This window comes from Schistocerca cancellata, chromosome 1 (assembly GCF_023864275.1).
Source record: "Schistocerca cancellata isolate TAMUIC-IGC-003103 chromosome 1, iqSchCanc2.1, whole genome shotgun sequence".
In the NCBI taxonomy this organism is placed as follows: Eukaryota; Metazoa; Arthropoda; class Insecta; order Orthoptera; family Acrididae; genus Schistocerca; species Schistocerca cancellata.
In genome coordinates, this window is record NC_064626.1 from 447,878,593 (window position 1) to 447,898,298 (window position 19,706).

At 43.3% G+C, this 19,706-nt stretch overlaps 1 pseudogene; it reads left to right on the forward strand.

The window, feature by feature from the left end:
* The first annotated feature begins 8,399 nt into the window (after positions 1-8,399).
* Positions 8,400-8,516, forward strand: LOC126098109 (5S ribosomal RNA; annotated as a pseudogene).
* The last annotated feature ends 11,190 nt before the right edge of the window (positions 8,517-19,706 follow it).

Genomic DNA, 19,706 nt, shown 5'->3' on the forward strand with positions numbered 1-19,706 from the left:
TTAGTATTGGAGGGCAGCTTGGAGGGTAAAAATCGTAGGGGGAGACCAAGAGATGAATACACTAAGCAGATTCTGAAGGATGTAGGTTGCAGTAGGTACTGGGAGATGAAGAAGCTTGCACAGGATAGAGTAGCATGGAGAGCTGCATCAAACCAGTCTCAGGACTGAAGACCACAACAACAACAACATGCTGGAAAAATTATACACATAAAGCCGGCTGCAGGCATAAAACGTCATCCGAAATTGTACTGAACGCTCTCTCAGAAAATTACAATTTTGAACAATTAGTTCATGAGCCCATTCGAACCATAAATGGTTGCGAAAGCATACGTTACCTCTTAACAACAAATAGTGGTGGACAAATAAGGTATCGTGACGAATACAGGGATTAGCGATCACAAGGTAGTTGTTGCTAGGCTGAATACCGTTAACAGAAACGCAACGCACTTCTTTTTAAAAAAGTTGATAAAAATGCTATTTACCCCTTTATAAGAGACAGTCTCCACTCCTTTCGACCTGATCATGTAAGTTTAGAAAATATGTGGAATGATTTCAAAGATATGGTATCGACGGCAGTTGAGAGATATGTACCACATAGACTAATAAGTGGTGTTGCTGGTCCCCATGGTACGCAAAACGGGTCATATCGCTGTTGCAGGAGCAACGAAAAAAGTACTCTAAATTTAAAAGAACGCAAAATCCCCAAGATTGGCGAAGTTTTGTAGAAGTTCGAAACATAGCGCGTGCTTCAATGCGACATGCCTTTAATAATTTCCACAAACTCTGTCTCTGAATCTGCCAGAAAACTCAAAGAGATTCTGATGATACATAAAGCACACCAGTGGCAAGACGCAAACAATACCTTTCCTAGCAATAACAACGGCGAAGTCAATGGTGATAGTACCACTAAAGCACAGTTATTAAACGCGGTTTTCCGAAACTCCTTCACCAAAGAAGACGAAGTAAATATTCCTGAATTCCACTGAAGAATAACTGCCAAGATGAGAGAAATAGAAGTAGATATCCTCGGTGTAGCAAATCAAATCACTTAATAAAGGCAAGGCCTCCGGTCCTGGTTGTATAGCAGTCAGGTTCCTTTCAGAGTATGCGGTTACAATAGCTACATATTTAGCAGTTAAATACAACCGATCGCTCATACAAAGATGCGTACCTAAAAATTTGAAAATTGCTTCAGTCACACCAATACCTAAAAATGGAAATGGGAGCAATCCACTGAATTACAGGACCATGTCTCTAACGTCGATTTGCAGTAGGATTATGAATTACCTCGAAGAAAACGAATTTTTGACGTATACTCAGCTCGGCTTCAGAAAATATCATTCTTGTAAAACACAACTAGCTCTTTTGACTCATGAAATAATGAGCGCTATCGACAGGGGATTTCAAATTGATACCATATTTTTAGATTTCCAGAACGCTTTCAGCACCGTCCCTCACAAGCGTATTCTAACCAAACTGCGTGCCTATAGAATATCGCCTCAGTTGTGCGACTTGACACACGATTTCTTGTCAGAAAGGTCACAGTTCGTAGTAATAGACGGAAAGTCAACATATAAAACAGAAGTAATATCCGGCATCCCAAAAGGAAGTGTTATAGACCCTGTATTGTTCCTGATCTATATTAATAACATAGCAGACATTATCGGCAGCCCTCTTAGGTTGTTTGCAGATGGTGCTGTCATTACTGTCTTGTAAAATGATCAGATGACCAGACCGAATTTCAAAATGATTGAGATATCTGTATGGTGCGAAAAGTGACAATTGACTCTGAATAAAGAAAACTGCGAAGTTATTCAGATGAGTACTAACAGAAATCCGCTAAATTTCGATTGCGCGATAAGCCATCTGTTGGCTGTAGATTCAACTAAATATTTAGGGACTACAATTACAAATAATATAAATTGGAACGATCACGTAGATAATGTTGTGGGTAGAGCAAACCAAAGAACGCTTAGAAGGTGCAACAGGTATACTAAAGAGACTGTTTACTCCACTCTTGTCCGCCCTGTCCTGGAGTATTGCTGTGCGGTGTGGGAACCGCATCAGGTGGGACTGACGGATGACATCGAAAAAGTTCAAAGAAGAGCAGCTCGTTTTGTGTTATCACGAAATAGGGGAGATAGTGCCACAGACATGATACGTGAATTGGAGTGGCAATCATTCGTTGCGACGAAATCTTCTCATGAAATTTCAATCACCAATTTTCTCCTCCGACTGCGAAAACATTCTGTAGGCACCCACCTACATAGGGAGAAATGATCATCACTATAAAATAAGAGAAATCAGATCTCGCAGAGAAAAATTTAAGTTCTCTTTTTTTCCATGCGCCGTTCGAGAGTGAAACGGTAGAGAGACAGCTTGAAGATGGTTCATTGAACCACCTGCCAGACACTTTATTGCGAATAGCAGAGTAATCACGTAGATGTAGATGTGGTGAAAATAATGTGTCTCTGTTCCTGTGGTCTCTCAGAACGCCTGACCTAAAGCCTTGTGACTCTTTCCTTTGGTGGTACGTTAAGGACAATGTTTACTTACCCCCACTGCCAAGAACACTGGACAAGTTCAGAAAACGCATCAATGCTACTGTGATGGCCACTGATGCGATGATGCTACGTAAGGTATAGAAGGAAACTGACTACTATATATATATATATATATATATATATATATATATATATATATATATATATATATATATATACTTCGGAAAACAGAGAGCTCTGAAAACGAATGAATCATTTATAGTAGTCCTGTCTTTGTCAATTTTTTCTGTTATAACAAATATTTTAATTTCATTTTCAATATCTTCGTTTCTTAATCTACTTTCTAGTTAACATTTTTTTAACTAATGTGAAAAATTTCATTTCTGACGTCATTGTCTTTCTTATTTGCTATCCAAGCCTCAGATCCGCAAAATAGCAATGGGACAGCTAGTATTTTATATAGTTTTAGCTGCGTTCCTTGGGAGTATTTTTTTAATGTTCATTTTATTATTCTACAGACACAATCAAATTTTGCTGCTTCATTGTTGATACCTTTAGCATAATCAAAGGAAATGTCGCAGCTCAGATATTTAAAATGATTTTCAGGTAGTTAAAATGACTTGTTCGATCTCTTTGTTTTCTATCAACTATTGCTTTATTCGGAATGCCATTACTTTTGAATTTTGTATAGGTATTTTGAAATTATAATTTATGTGTACATTATACTCTAGTCGTCAGAATTAATCCATATTTTCATGTAATGAACCTTATCTATTTAAATTCCTTTATTTTTTGTTCGCCATTCCACCTTTTAATCACATCATTTATACATAAACCGAATAAAATTGAGGAAAGATTGCAACTTTGTTTAACTGTCTTGTTATTTATAACGTCATCTTTATTTTTTTCGTGCCCTGTTTTTATCACAAATTCAGTTTCGATATATAAAGTGTTTACGACCCATATAATTCACCACAGAATTCCATTTTCTTCCAGTACTGACCAGAATTTTGTTCTGTTTAATCCGTCAAATGCCTTGACGTTCATGTACTGTAAAATTGTGAAGGTTATTTTGTAATTGTTTGTAGCAATACTTTTATGGAGAGCAGTTTCTTCTTAGGAATCAATACAGCGTTCGGAACTTGTGATCGCGTGAATCTCAACTAGTAGTGTACGTTCAACGAACTTAGAGGATTGATGGTCTCGGCACATTGGACTATGGCCGGTCCTTTGACTTCTGGAAAGCGTTTGATCTTCACCCCACTCTTACTTAGGGGAACAAAATATTGCCCATTTTCAGGATATCGGGCACATTACATGATGCTAGGACTGTGTCTAATAGTGCGACCGTGGTGGCGTTGAACACTATTAGCGAATTCAGAGACCCGAACTACGTACAAGTAATGGTTCTACTTGGTTGCACGACGTGGCTACTTGCGACCATCTTTATCCTCGTCCACGAATAAGCGCCTGTAGTGACGGAGGTACATCTTGTGGTAGCCGACGTCTTGCTGCACGTTCCTCGTCTAATCAAAGCTATATGACGTGCCTGAAATGTTTGCATTGTCTTCGCCATTGATGATGTTTTGTTCGCAACGAGGCACAAGGTGCTGTATTGGTTCGTCACAAGCAGTTGCCGTCTGAATGCAAATCATGTGAAGACGATTTCTTTGCTACTGAACTTATCCAGAAACTCTGGAAGAAAATATGCGGACGCTGGAACGGACCGTAATCTGCGAATGTATGGAGTCAGTCAGAAGAACAATTTTTGTAATTTATCTCTTTGAAACACTATAAACGTTAGTTTCTGAGGCCTAACGTTTGGATCTAAAGTGTCTTGTGTTACGTAACGTCCAGTGCAAGACATGTGGTGTTACTTCTAAATGCAGAAAACAGTTCGACGTGATTCTAATGAAGCTCCTCTCTATTGCATCCACCCAGGGGGTCCACAACTCTTTTCTGGATACGTGCGTGGCGAGCACGGGACCCCGAGCTCGTGCAGCTCTCTTTCCTTTCCGGGCTGCATACCTTACCTAGTAAACTAGTGAAGTAGTTTCTCTTCTTTTATCTCTACAATGTAAAGTATCTGTCCTTACTTTGTCCTTCTCTTACCTTGATTCTTCTCTTTACCTTCTTCTCCGCTGCGACGTTTGAGAATTCTTCTCTTCTTACCTTTTCTTTGTTCCTCCCTTTTTCTTTCTTTCCTCCCTGTGCGTGTCTGTAGCCCGACCCACGTGCTCCCACGCGTAGCCGGTGACGGGGTAATGCATAATTCCCCGCCCCGGGTAGCCAAGTAGGACATGTGCGTACCCCCCGGTAAAGGCCAGGCCCAGGGAGGGGTGATTACTCAAGCTGGTACCTCCGAACATGCCGATCGGTCCCTCCGTCCGTTTCTGGGGAGGTGTGACCTGAGCTGTGGACAATCACCTAATCACTAGGAAGGGGCATGCCATCGGAGACGCCGGTAATCATGGGGAATACTTTCCCAATGGTTTCTTCTTCTTCTACAACTTCTGCCCACCAGAGAAAGCTAGATTTTTCGGCCACAGAAAATTCAGTGCCAAAGTTCCTAGTTGTTTTGTCGGTCTGACGGCGGTCAAGACTTCTCAACAGTAAACCTTTTCATTATTCATACAAAATTGTCTAGGCAATCGCAGGTCCTGTAAAGTCTTGTACCCGGTTACGAAACGGCACCTTATTGTTAGAAACAGACAGCGCCCTCCAGGCACAAAAATTCCTTCAAACTACACTGCTACACACCTGCCCTGTCCGGGTGGAAGCGCACCGTACTTTAAACTCATCGCGCGGGGTGGTTTATACAAGATCAATCGACGGATTATCAAATGAGGACATACAAAATTAACTGTCTGATCAGGGAGTAATTCCCATACGTCAAGTAATAAAAAGGGCTGAAAAGGAATTTGTACCAACCCTCACTCTCTTCTTGATGATTGATTGATTGATTTTTATTGTTGTAGAGACCTCAGACATCTTCTGAGGCATTACAAAAGTCAATATTACACAGTATAAATGTTACACAAATAATTACAAAAACAAGACAAATATTACACAATATAAATATTACACAAACAATTATGGTACCTTCACACAAATACAAAACAGAGAAAATTCTGGTACAAATTGATATTGCATAGTAAATTTAGCCAATTACAGACTTACTCATACACTCCTGGAAATTGAAATAAGAACACCGTGAATTCATTGTCCCAGGAAGGGGAAACTTTATTGACACATTCCTGGGGTCAGATACATCACATGATCACACTGACAGAACCACAGGCACATAGACACAGGCAACAGAGCATGCACAATGTCGGCACTAGTACAGTGTATATCCACCTTTCGCAGCAATGCAGGCTGCTATTCTCCCATGGAGACGATCGTAGAGATGCTGGATGTAGTCCTGTGGAACGGCTTGCCATGCCATTTCCACCTGGCGCCTCAGTTGGACCAGCGTTCGTGCTGGACGTGCAGACCGCGTGAGACGACGCTTCATCCAGTCCCAAACATGCTCAATGGGGGACAGATCCGGAGATCTTGCTGGCCAGGGTAGTTGACTTACACCTTCTAGAGCACGTTGGGTGGCACGGGATACATGCGGACGTGCATTGTCCTGTTGGAACAGCAAGTTCCCTTGCCGGTCTAGGAATGGTAGAACGATGGGTTCGATGACGGTTTGGATGTACCGTGCACTATTCAGTGTCCCCTCGACGATCACCAGTGGTGTACGGCCAGTGTAGGAGATCGCTCCCCACACCATGATGCCGGGTGTTGGCCCTGTGTGCCTCGGTCGTATGCAGTCCTGATTGTGGCGCTCACCTGCACGGCGCCAAACACGCATACGACCATCATTGGCACCAAGGCAGAAGCGACTCTCATCGCTGAAGACGACATGTCTCCATTCGTCCCTCCATTCACGCCTCTCGCGACACCACTGGAGGCGGGCTGCACGATGTTGGGGCGTGAGCGGAAGACGGCCTAACGGTGTGCGGGACCGTAGCCCAGCTTCATGGAGACGGTTGCGAATGGTCCTCGCCGATAGCCCAGGAGCAACAGTGTCCCTAATTTGCTGGGAAGTGGCGGTGCGGTCCCCTACGGCACTGCGTAGGATCCTACGGTCTTGGCGTGCATCCGTGCGTCGCTGCGGTCCGGTCCCAGGTCGACGGGCACGTGCACCTTCCGCCGACCACTGGCGACAACATCGATGTACTGTGGAGACCTCACGCCCCACGTGTTGAGCAATTCGGCGGTACGTCCACCCGGCCTCCCGCATGCCCACTATACGCCCTCGCTCAAAGTCCGTCAACTGCACATACGGTTCACGTCCACGCTGTCGCGGCATGCTACCAGTGTTAAAGACTGCGATGGAGCTCCGTATGCCACGGCAAACTGGCTGACACTGACGGCGGCGGTGCACAAATGCTGCGCAGCTAGCGCCATTCGACGGCCAACACCGCGGTTCCTGGTGTGTCCGCTGTGCCGTGCGTGTGATCATTGCTTGTACAGCCCTCTCGCAGTGTCCGGAGCAAGTATGGTGGGTCTGACACACCGGTGTCAATGTGTTCTTTTTTCCATTTCCAGGAGTGTATATAGAAGCATATAAAAACTGATCACAAAGTGTAGTCATACCATATTCTTTGCCTCCCTTAAAAATTCATCAGTTTCGTAAATGCTGAGCCCAAGAAGAAATTCTTTTACTTTTTTTTTTCAATTGTTGAATCGGATGATACCTGATATGTTGGGGTATGGCATTAAAAAATTTTATGGACCTGTATAAGAAAAACGTTTGTGTTTTTTTATAGTTACATCGGAAAGAAACTAGGTCCTGCTTGTTTCTTGTGTTATAATTATGTCGCATGTCATACTGTTGATAACTTGGGTAGTTTTCCTTAACATGCATTACACACTGTAGTATAAATATTGACGGCAGGGTCATAATCTGTAATTTTTTAAAGCTTGGCCTACAGTGAGCTCTGGGTGCCAAGCTACATATCAGTCTTATTGCCTTCTTTTGTAGTTTGAAGACATTAGCTGCCTTGGTTTGATGTCCCCACAGTATTGTACCATAGGAAATGTGACTGTGTATTAAAGCAAAATAAACCACTTTAGGTACTGGCACGTTTAGACAAAGACGCAGCTTCCTTAGAGCAAATATTCCTTTGCCAATGCTGCTTCCCACTTTTTCTATATGGCTACCCCAGGATAATTTTGAATCAGTTGAGATTCCAAGGAAATTAACAGCATTTGAGCTCTGCTCAAGTTCAATGTTATTATTCCACAATACATACAAGTCTTGTATTTTTTTCGGTTGACACAAAGGGAATTAGCTTGACACCAGTTTTCAACTTTGACAGTTCACTGGTCTGCTTCATATTTCACCTTCTGTGCTGCTTCTGCAGTTATATAGACTGCAAGCTCATCTGCAAATAAGTAAGTCCAAATTGACGGCCCAACTATGTTGCATGGTAAGTCATTTATATAAATAATAAATAGAATTGGGCCAAGTACAGAACCTTGTGGGACACCCATGCCCACAGGAAAGTAATCTGATTCTGCGCCGTTAAAAACCGCCTTCTGCACTCTATTACTTAAATAAGATTTTATCAATTCTAGAGCACTTCCTGTAAAGCCATAGAATTGCAGTTTGTTCAATAAGATTTCATGAGACACAGTGTCGAAAGCTTTTGATAAATCAAAGAGTTTATTTTGAACCTCTAGCTTGCTTTCTAGTTGCTTCACACACAGTGTTAAAAGTGATAAGGCAGATTTAACAGTTCCTAACCCTGATCTGAAGCCAAATTGACTATCAGTGAAGATTTTGTTTTCTTCAAAGTATTTTACTATTTGATAATTTAATATAGCTTCTATCACTTTGGCAACGGCCTTGCCGCAGTGGATACACCGGTTCCCGTGAGATCACCGAAGTTAAGTACTGTCGGGCGTGGCTGGCACTTGGATGGGTGACCATCCAGCCGCCATGCGCTGTTGCCATTTTTCGGGGTGCACTCAGCCTCGTGATGCCAATTGAGGAGCTACTCGACCGAATAGTAGCGGCTTCGGTCAAAGAAAACCATCATAACGACCGGGAGAGCGGTGTGCTGACCACATGCCCCTCCTATCCACATCCTCCATGAGGATGACATGGCGGTCGGATGGTCCCGATGGGCCACTTGTGGCCTGATGACGGAGTGCTTTCTATCACTTTAGACAAGATTGGCACAATTGAAACAGGCCTAAAATTATCACAACTTGAGAGGCTGCCTTTTTTGTGTATTGGAGTGACTTTAACAAACTTTAGTGCCTTTTGGAACTGAGCCTCGAAAATACATTTATTTACTACATATGTTATCAATTCTGGCAGTTGAACTGAATCACACTTTAACATGGCTGAACTTAAACCATAAACGTCATGACTAAAATTGTTCTTCATTTTTCTCAGTATATTAGTAACATCCTGTACCTTGACCAGTTTAAAGCGAAATGCACTTTCAGGCTTTGTGGTGTTTCTCAGGTAGTATTAATGGTCAGTGGCTATATTGGAAGTGCCAATCACCTTTATTATTTCTTGCACCTTTTCAGTGAAGAATGTATTTAACTGTGCAGCATTCAGATTACTGCTTTCAGTCTGTTAAGTCATTTTCCTGTTGCACTGACTGTTAATGATATTCCACATTGCACGTGTCTTATTTTCAGATGTTAGTATTATATCTTCATTTTTTTTACACCTAGCTTCCTTTAAGGCCTGTCTTAATCTTTTCTTTTTCACTGTGAGCATGTCTTTAAATACTTGAGAACCTGTACTTCTATACCAGTCATAATATTGATCACACTCTCTCTTGATCTTCAACACCTTTTCGTCCTTGACCTTGATAAACACTGTACCTTCCAGTGAAGGACATTAAAATTGTCTGATCTGTGCCTGAGTCTGTTTACCTTGAGATATTCCTCCCTCTTCGGCCTACCACTAAAAAATCATTTAGATGGGAGGGAAGCACTGTTTTCCGTTTACTCACTCTGTTAGTATTTGGTCATGTTACTGATATTAGTGATGATGCTGATTCATCTGCTGCTGCTGCTGCTGGTGCTGATGTTTGACAGAATTCGATTTCCATCGAAAATGAGCGTGGGATATGAGATAATTTCGGTTCATCCTTACATCCCCAACCCTACACGTTGCTATCAGTTTCAGAGGTTTGATCATACCAGCCAATCATGTTTTAATACGGCCAAATGCGTTACCTGTGGCAGGGACGCCCATGACGGTGGTTGTCCACCACCATCCCCTTGTTGCATCATCTGTATGGTCGACCACGCTGCTTCCTCTACACAGTGCCCTATTTTTAATGATCAACGAATTATTCAGGAAATCTGAGTGAAAGAAGAGGTGTCTACCATTGCTGTTCGTAAGTTATTCGTCAGTAGAAAGCCCACTGTGCTCCAGCAGGTAAATATAGCACTGTCCTCACCTCTCCTCGACCTACTAACGAGGTAGGCACGAAGACTTGCGATCTCAACTTTAGCGCCACGGTCGTGAGGTCGGCCAGCCCAAAGATCTCTCGTTCATCCTACCCCTATCACCCACTCACTCTATGGCTCAACCATCTTCTCCTGCTAAGTCACGGGCCCCGAAACTGGACGCCCTGACTTCCAAAAAAGAGCCTACCTGTGAAGATTTTTTATGTACCCATATCTCACAACGATCAACACCTCCTTCATCTCAACGCCCAGCTTTCAAGAAGGCTCATAAGAAAAACAGTTCCTCTTCTTTTCTGCCACGGCGTGTCTCTTCTCAGTGTCACCCAGCAGCAGCCGGCCTCGGCCATCTTCGGTGTCACCAAGATACACCGCTGGCGGCCAATCATCCTGCCGATCACTGGCGGCAGGAGCTGCCCCCCAACAACCTAAGGATCAAGATATTCTGCCTCTGGCTGAATGCCACTCCACGCCATCGGCCACCAGATCACAGCGGCCGCTGAGTTGATGGCAACTGAGGAGAGATTTTTGCCTTTTTTTGTCCACCCTAGATCAATTATCCATTGGAATATTCGCGGAATTCGCTCCAATCGGGACGAACTATCGATCCTCTTATAATCCTACTCCCCAGTCATGTTCTGTCTTCAGGAAATAAAGCTACATTCCCATGATCGCTTTGTCTTCCCTCGTCAGCTGTTGTGACCGAGCGGTTCTAGGCGCTTCAGTCCGGAACCGCGCCGCTACTACCTTCGCAGGTTCGAATCCTGCCTCATCATGGATGTGTGTGATGTCCTTAGGTTAGTTAGGTTGAAGTAGTTCTAAGCCTAGGGTACTGATGACCTCAGATGTTAAGTGTCATAGTGCTTAGAGCCATTTGAACCATTTTTTGTCTTCCAACATTTCCAATCAGTCTGGATTGATCTCCTCTCTGTTTCTGGTGTTCCGGCACATGGGGGACTTACGATTCTTCTCCATGATACTATACATTATCACCCAATCCACTTACACAGATCCTTCCAAGCTGTCGCTGTACATCTTTCCCTTTCTGGATTCACCTTCTCTCTTTGTAACGCATACATTCCATCGTCCACAGCAATGGCCAGAGCCGATCTCCTTCATCTCCTTGGTCAGCCTCCACCCCCCTATTTGCTGGTCGGGAACTTCAACGCCCACCACCCGCTTTGGGGATCTCCGCGTCCTTGTCCGAGCGGCTCCCTATCGATTGACTTGCACTCTCCTTCTCTCACTCTTCTGCTCTGGGACCGGATAGTATCCACGTCCAAATGTTGCTGTATCTATCATACTCTCGTCTGTGCTACCTTCTTCGCCTTTATAATCGACTTTGGGTCGACAATAGGTTTCCCAGAAGATAGCGAGAAGCTATCGTCATTCCTGTTCCGAAACCTGGAAAGGACAAACATCTTCCCTCCAGCTATCGCCCAGTCTCTTTCACGAGTAGTGTTTGTAAGGTTTTGGAGCGTTTGGTAAACTGCCGTTTAGGCTGGTGGTTGGAATCCTCAAGTCTTTGAACAACTGCCCAATGCGGTTTCCGAAAGCATCGTTCTGCAGTTAACTATCTTGTTGCTCTCTCCACTCATATCATGAACAAGTTTTTCAGGAAACGCCAAACGGTAGCTATATTTTTTGATCTGGAGAGGGCATACGATACCTGTTGGAGGACAGGCATCCTCCGCACAGGGATCTATTTGAACTTTCAAGGTGGGCTACCCCTTTTCATATGTGAATTTATGGCAGAGCGCACATTTAAGGTGCAGGTGGATACTCCTCTATCCCATACTTTCTCCCAAGAAAACGGGGTGCCCCAGGGCTCCATGCTAAGTGTTGCACTGTTTGCCATCGCCATAAATCCAATAATGGATTGCCTCTTTCCCGATGTCTCGGGCTCCCTCTTTGTCGACGATTTTGCAATTTTCTAAAGCTCTCAATAGACCAGCCTTCTTGAACGACGTCTTCAAGGATTTCATCACCTCCACTCATGGAGCATCGAAACCGCATTCAGATTTTCTCCCAGTAAGACCTTCTGTGTAAATTTTTGGCGTCGTACGTTGTTTTATCTGACCTCCCTACAACTATGTTGATCTTCCGTTCGCGGACATCCCCAAATTCATGGGATTTATGTTTGACAAAAAATTGGGCTGGTCTTCCCACGGTTCATATCTTTAGAATCGCTGCCTGCGATCCCACAACACCGCTTCCCTCAACTGCTACATTCACTTTTCTTACAATTTCCTAAAACCTTCTTGACAAATGGGGTTACGACGCCACCTTCTTCGTAACCTTTGTGCTCTATATGCACAAATGGAAGATGCCACATTTATTTACACTGACGGCTCCAAGACCACTTTTGGTGTCGGGAGTGCCTGTATTATTGACGACATGCCAATTAGATTTCGGCTTCCCGACCAGTGTTCGGTTTTTACTACGGAGCTTTGCGCTTTTCTCCAGGCCGTCCAATACATCTGTCGCCATCAGCGGATACGGTATATTATATGCTCGGATTCACTCAGCTCTCTTCTCAACCTCCAAGCTCTTTATCACGTCCACCCTCGGGACCACCGGATTCAGGACTGCCTCCACATGGTCCACTTGAGCAGCATCTCTGTGGCATTCCTCTGGATACCGGGGCATGTTGGTATACGCGGAAACGAGGCAGCCGATATAGCGGCCAAGGCTGCAGTCTTCCTTCTTCGGTCCGCTGTTCGCATGGTTCCCTTTGCCGATTGAGTTTCGCTCCCATTGCTGCTGATATAAATTCCTGTTTTCACCCTTCACTAAGTCACAGAATGGGCACTTATGACCATAGCTCTTTTGCACGCTAAAACCACAATAAAAAAATCTCTATCGCATGCTTTTTGGCTGCAGGCTGCATTAATATTTAAACTTAATTTTTGTAATTTTGAAGAAATTAGAACGGTGTAATCTCAAGGAAAATAATTTCTCTGGAAACAGTATTACCCATGTTTTTGAAAGTAAATGGTATCAGTGGGTACCGGACCATTGCTTGCATGTATGAAGCTGTTTCGTGCAAGCACATGCATTAGAAGGGTAATCTTATTTGTATTACATTCCATATTTCATAAACTGAATAGACGGAAATGAGAACCATGATAAAGGGCAGTTCACTTAACGAGAACCGGCACAGCTCAAAAATGGAACTCAGGGTCACTGACGTTTAGTGTATTTGGCAACATTACTTCACTTAGGGTCTTAATACACCCCATTAGCCACTCCCAAAATCTGAGCAAGTTAACCAGCTGTTGACAGACACGAACCAGCAGCAGCCAAAACATTGCTACTGTATGTTAAATTAGTACAGCACAGCCGGTAGACGAAAGCATAATGAGGCACTGTATTACGGACGAAAATCCGAAGCAGGCACTGCTTTGCGTAAACGACCAATAAAAACTCGTGAAGTAATTATGTTCCGTAACCGCTTGTGGCCGTAACATTTCAGTATTTCAAATACAGTACATTACTCGAAGTACAATTTTCAACGTAATTAGTAGAAGACTCTAAAGATAACAAACAAAAATCAACTTTCTACCATAATAAAAGCAGACCCCACAAAAGCAGGAGAACGACGTTCACAATTACTTTTATTAACTCATACTTTCGTGGATGCTCACCGGAAACATATTAGTCACCCTCTTGAAATAGGACACTGGTCACCATGGAGGGAGGTAGACAGTGTAGGCGTGGCACCAGGCAGAACACGTGAGTCAAGCTTCTCCTTTGACGTCAGTCAAGGAACTGAAGTAGCATATAGGTGCCAGTTCGTTGCAACGAATCAGCGCATAAGATAGTTCCAAATAAATGGAGACGTGACAAATGGCAAAGAGGAGCTACTGTGTTTGGACGTGCCATAGCCACACCGTGAATGATGCTGCCCGATTTCTTTGCCTATCAATATGGACTGTTCAATTTGTCTATAAGGAATGCTGCACCACTCGTAGTTACGTAACACGGTGTAAGAACAGGGATCTTAAAAACACCCTATCCAACGGGGACCACCGAGCGAGGTGGCGCAGTGGTTAGCACACTGGATTCGCATTCGGGAGGACGACGGTTCAATCCCGGGTCCTGCCATCCTGATTTAGGTTTTCCGTGATTTCCCTAAATCGCTCCAGGCAAATGCCGGGATGGTTCCTCTGAAAGGGCACGGCCGACTTCCGTCCCTAATCCGATGAGACCGATGACCTCGCTGTTTGGTCTCTTTCCCCAAAACCAACCAACCAACGGGGACCGGAGACTAGTGACACGCTTTGTCAATGACAGTCGGTTTCAAATCCGACAGGAGCTGCACCTCGAACAAACCCCGAATAAAACCATCAGTAAATGGCAACAATAAGATACGGCAAGCTTGAAAAACCTTCCTCTCCGAATTGAAGTCATTATTAAGACTAGAGGCGTTATTACACGATATTAGCTCCATGTCTCTGGAGGTAGTCTTAGCAGGATTTTACTTCTGCAAGCACCACAGATGCTTCATCTACATCTAAATATACGTGGATATTCTGCAAATCACACGTAAGTACCTGACAGAGGGTTCATCGAACCACCTTCACAATAATTCTCTATTATTCCAGTCTGGAACAACGCGCGAAAAAGACGGAACACCTATATCTTTCCGTGCGAACTCTGATTCCCCTAATTTTATCACGCTGATCGTTTCTCCATACGTAGACCGGCGTCAACAAAATATTTTCGCTCTCAGAGGAGAAAGTTATTGAAAGTTCGGGAGGAGATTCCCCCGCAACGAAAGACGCCGTTGTTTTGATGATGTCCGCTCCAAATCCTGTATCATGTTCGTGACACTCACTCTCCTATTTCGGGATAATACAAAGTGTCATTCTCTTCTTTGTACTTTCTCGATGTACTCTGTTAATCCTATTTGGTAAGGATTCTAGACCACGCAACTGTACTCAAAAAGAGGACGGACTATCGTAGTCTCTTTAGTAGATCTGTTACATTTGATTGGCGACTCCATGTTGTCCTGTGCACTACGACCAGATAACAGGTATACTTGAAAAAAGAGACAGCATTGGTCGTATATTTTTTACTATCGCAAAATCGATTTTCTGTCACTGAGTGACCATCTTCAGTGCTATATTGTATAACTTAAATTAGGATGCACTGTTGTCAATAAGCTTACGGCAATCACTGATTGAGTCTATGTGATTGCCGTAAGCTTATTGACAACAGTGCATCCTAATTTAAGTTATACAATATAGCACTGAAGATGGTCACTCAGTGACAGAAAATCGATTTTGCGATAGTAAAAAATATACGACCAATGCTGTCTCTTTTTTCAAGTATATCTGTTACATTTTCTAAGTGTTCTGCCAATAAAACGCAGTCTTTGGTTTGCCTTCCCCACAACTTTTTCCATGTGTTCTTTTCAATTTAAGTTGTTCGTAATTGTGATTCCTAGGTATTTAGTTGAATTTGCTGACTTTAGATTTATCGTGTAACTGAAGTTTAACCGATTCCTTTTAGCACTCATACGGATGACCTCATACCATTCCTTATTTAGGATCAACTGCCAATTTTTGCACCTTACAGATATTTTTCCTCAAGTGAAAGCACAGGTTGGTGAGGCACGTGTTAAGGCACGTAGAGGCTGCCAACATGGCCCTGGAAGCAATGAGAGATGAGAATAAGACAGTGCATCACGAACGGTATTTGTGGACGTTGTAACAGATGGGTAGAAAACTAAATGAAGTGGAATATCACATGAAACCATTCTCAAGATATAGTGGTATTTAGATAAAGTGGAATTTAGTTGGAAATGGCGACAGCCTGTTGTATCAGTGATTCATATAGGTGCTATTAATTAGGTATTCAGCGTTTTACCAGACGTCACAAAATGTGTGTAGCGCTGAAAAAACTGAAAGTTTCACCGGAATATTGGATTTAATAGGAATTCTGAAAAATATGGCAGTGGACCCATCTAGTGCGATGTTAGTTTTAGTATGTTAGTATTAGTGAGAGTCAGCTATTGTTCCTCAATCCGTTATGTTCCTGCAACGTTTCTCTATTAACATATTTTTCCATGACTCAAAAGTAGAAGCACTTTAATAAGCCATCAAGTTAGACAAAGTAACCACTACTTTTAAGTCTACGACATGTTAAGATTGTTTATGGTTTCATCTCCAGCTGGAGCCTTGAAAGAATGACCACAGTTGACACTTGTGTGCGAGCTGTTCATTGCATAATTTTTGTATTCATGCTTTCTAAGATATTAGTACGTAATACCGGAAGAATATATATACGTTCTGCATCAAGTTTTCTTAGCAGGTTTTCGTGAGATACAGTTATCAGAGAAAAAGGTTTATAAATCATAAATATAAAATACTGACATGAATAATTAACAGAACTATGGAAAACTGTCAAAAGTTGTCCTGTGGAAGAAGCGGAGAAATACGGGAACACATGATCCAGTACTGACCGTAGGACTACGTAGGAGAAACGTAAAGGCACGTCTGTAGAATTTGTAGATTTACAGAAACTGATTGCTGGCCACGAACCTTTGGAATTCTGAAGTTATCGGGAATAAAATATACGGAGTTAAAGATTATATACAACTTGTACAGAAACTAATCTGCAGTTATACGAATCGAAAGACGTGAAATGGTGATAGTAACTGAGAAGACAACCTTCTGTGAACTTAAAAGCAAGGGCGGTAACAGTAAGAGTGCAATGAGGATTCCACTGTAAAATGGAGAGGAGTGAGCGGATAGGTGGACAAAAATGAAAAAAATAAATAAATCGTAACGAGTTAAGAGACTTGTTGTTATCAATACTAAACTACCTCAAGACGACAAAGAGCAGTAATTCACATGCCAACGCTTTGACGACACAATCGACATTCAAGCAGCGTGACGTGCGAGTTGAACATCGTCCCAAAGAAGTACACTTCTGACAATTTCACGTGCTTGTGTGGAACTTTCTGTGCTTTGTACTCAAGTGAGGGAAGACCATGTAGGACACCTGAGGTTCAAAACCATCGTCTCAAATGTTTTCTACTTTTTACTAATCAAGTCTCGAAACTCTTTCGACTGACAGTCATTTACTGAAGTCATTTACATTGATGTGTAGATCCAAGGAAACTCAGGTCATTATTTTCGTGCTGCAGATCTTCAGTGGACACTATTTTCTCATGAAATTGATTGTAAGAGTAAAACGGTAGATCTAATTATTCATAAGTATCTTCGAAGATAAAAATGACTTCTTCAGTGTACCGAGCGCAGAAGCTAAGGTTACTTTTTTGCTCAAATTTATTATTGAAGAAATCTTCTTTGAGGGAATTTATGAAAATGCGTGCAGTTTTGCTGTTCAGTTAGTTAACTAACTACAGACATTGCTCTTGTGTCTTTTCTTATGTTGATCGTAATTTCCGTTGTACAAGAGAACTGGACAATGGCGTAGATCACTCACCGCCGCGATAGATCAACTCATTTAGTCGTACGTACAACTCATATTCGAACAACTGTCGACAAGAGATTCACTCCGGTGTCTATACCACGTTAAGCACTCATATAAAAATGGACAAGCACATCTATACTTATCGATCAGCTATTAAACCCGTATTTCATTAACGCCATTCTGCATTTGTACTGCTGATAGGCAAGAAGCATATGCGTAATGGATACCTGATGTTGTGTCTCAAAAGAAATGGTACGTCATTTTCTTCTTCTTCTGAATACTTTAAGTCTGTTAAGTTAGTATTTCTTTCTCTCACTTCCAGGTAAGCAAGAGACCTGAGATTATAATTCTCCGGCGGGTACCTTATTAAGAATTATTGCCCAGCTTCGTCGATGTAATATTTCGTTGCAAAGGTAATCAACAGTTTCCTCTCTGGAAGTTAAGGAATGCAATATTTCGCTAGCAAATAACCGTAACTTTGTTCTTACACGGAACGCAGTGTGAATTATCCCGCACCAAATATTAATGAAGTATAGCCGAAATGTTTACCTTCACTTCTTGTTTAAACGAGTCGTTACTGGCCCTTTAACAGATGAATCTATACACACAAATGGAAAAAATCGTAACATCAAAAAATTATTAGCTTAGGGTAGTGAAATTTCGGGAATACAATTGTGTAGGTAACTTACTGAAGTGTTTAAGGTAGCAAGATCACAGCGTACTGTAATGCGAGATAAAGTACATTGAATGTGAAATGTTGGTATAACCAGATTAACCGCCAGAATGTTGAATGCAAGCATGCGAACGAGCATGCATTGTGTTGTACAGGTGTTGGAGGTCAGTTTGTGGGATGGAGTTTCGTGTCTGTTGCACTTAGTCGTTCAATACAGGGACGGTTATTGATGTTTGTGGATGACGCTAGAGTTGCCGTCCGATAATGTCCCGTACGTGCGCCGGCCGGAATGGCCGAGCGATTCTAGGTGCTACAGTCTGGAAGCGCGCGACCGCTACGGTCACAGGTTCGATTCCTGCCTCGGGGATGGATGTGTGTGATGTCCTTAGGTTAGTTAGGTTTAATTAGTTCTAAGTTCTAGGGGACTGATGACCTCAGAAGTTAAGTCCCATAGTGCTCAGAGCCATTTGAACCCGTACGTGCTCGATTGAAGACAGATCTGGTGATCGAGCAGGAAGAGGCAACATGTCGACATTCTGCAGAGCATGTTGGGTTGCAACAGTGAGATGTACGAGATCGTTATCCTGTTGGAAAACACTCACCTCCCCCGTCCGTAGAATATTCTTTATGATGACAGCACAACAGGTCGAATCACCAGATTGACGTACAAATTTGCAGTCAGGTTGCGTGGGATAACAATGGCAGTGCTCCTGCAACCATACGAAATCGTACCCCAGCCGTCAGCTCGAGGTGTAGGTCCAGTGTATCTAACGCGCAGACAGGCTGTTTGCAGATCCACAACAGGTGTACTCCTAACCAGCACCGAGGCAGAACCGTCTTCCACCTGGAAACACATCGACCTCCACCTTACCCTCCACTGAGCTCGGGCTTGACTCCACTGATGTCGCAAATGGCGGTGATTCGGGGTCAGTTGAATGCACTTTCCTGGGCGTCTAGCTCGGAACTGTCTTTGAAATAAGCGATCTGTAACAGTTCAATGTGTGACTGGGGTGCCAACAGCTGCTCAGATTGCTGCTGCAGATGCAGTACGATGAGCCAGAACCGTACGCCAAACACGACGTTCTTCCCTCTTCGTAGTGCCACGTGACCGTCTTTCTTCGGCATGGACTCCTTTTTCTTACTGAGCGCCAATGACCAGTGAACACGTGTCCGGGGACGCTCCGGACAGTTGTGGGACACGAACCTTTGTTTCGCGCGCCATGCGGCCTGGCAACCAGGAATGATGGTCTGGGCGCCGTTCCTTTTCATTGCAGCCCTCTTTAGGTGTCGTCCGAAGCACCCTTACAACCTTGCAGCATAGCGGTGTGCCGACGATATTCTGCGTCTCGTTTTGTTGCCCTTCATGGCAAGCTATCCTGGATTTTCATTTCATAAAGGTAATGCCCGCCCGCACATGGCGAGTGTTTCTGCTGCTCGTCTTCGTGCTTGCCAACACGTACATTAGCCGGCAAGGTCGCTTCAACTCTCCCCCGCTGAGAATTGTTCCAGGAATAGGGGCAGGGTTCTCCAACTAGTTTGGGCTTTTGACGATAATTGGACAGAATTTGGCTAGATATCCCTCAGTTGGA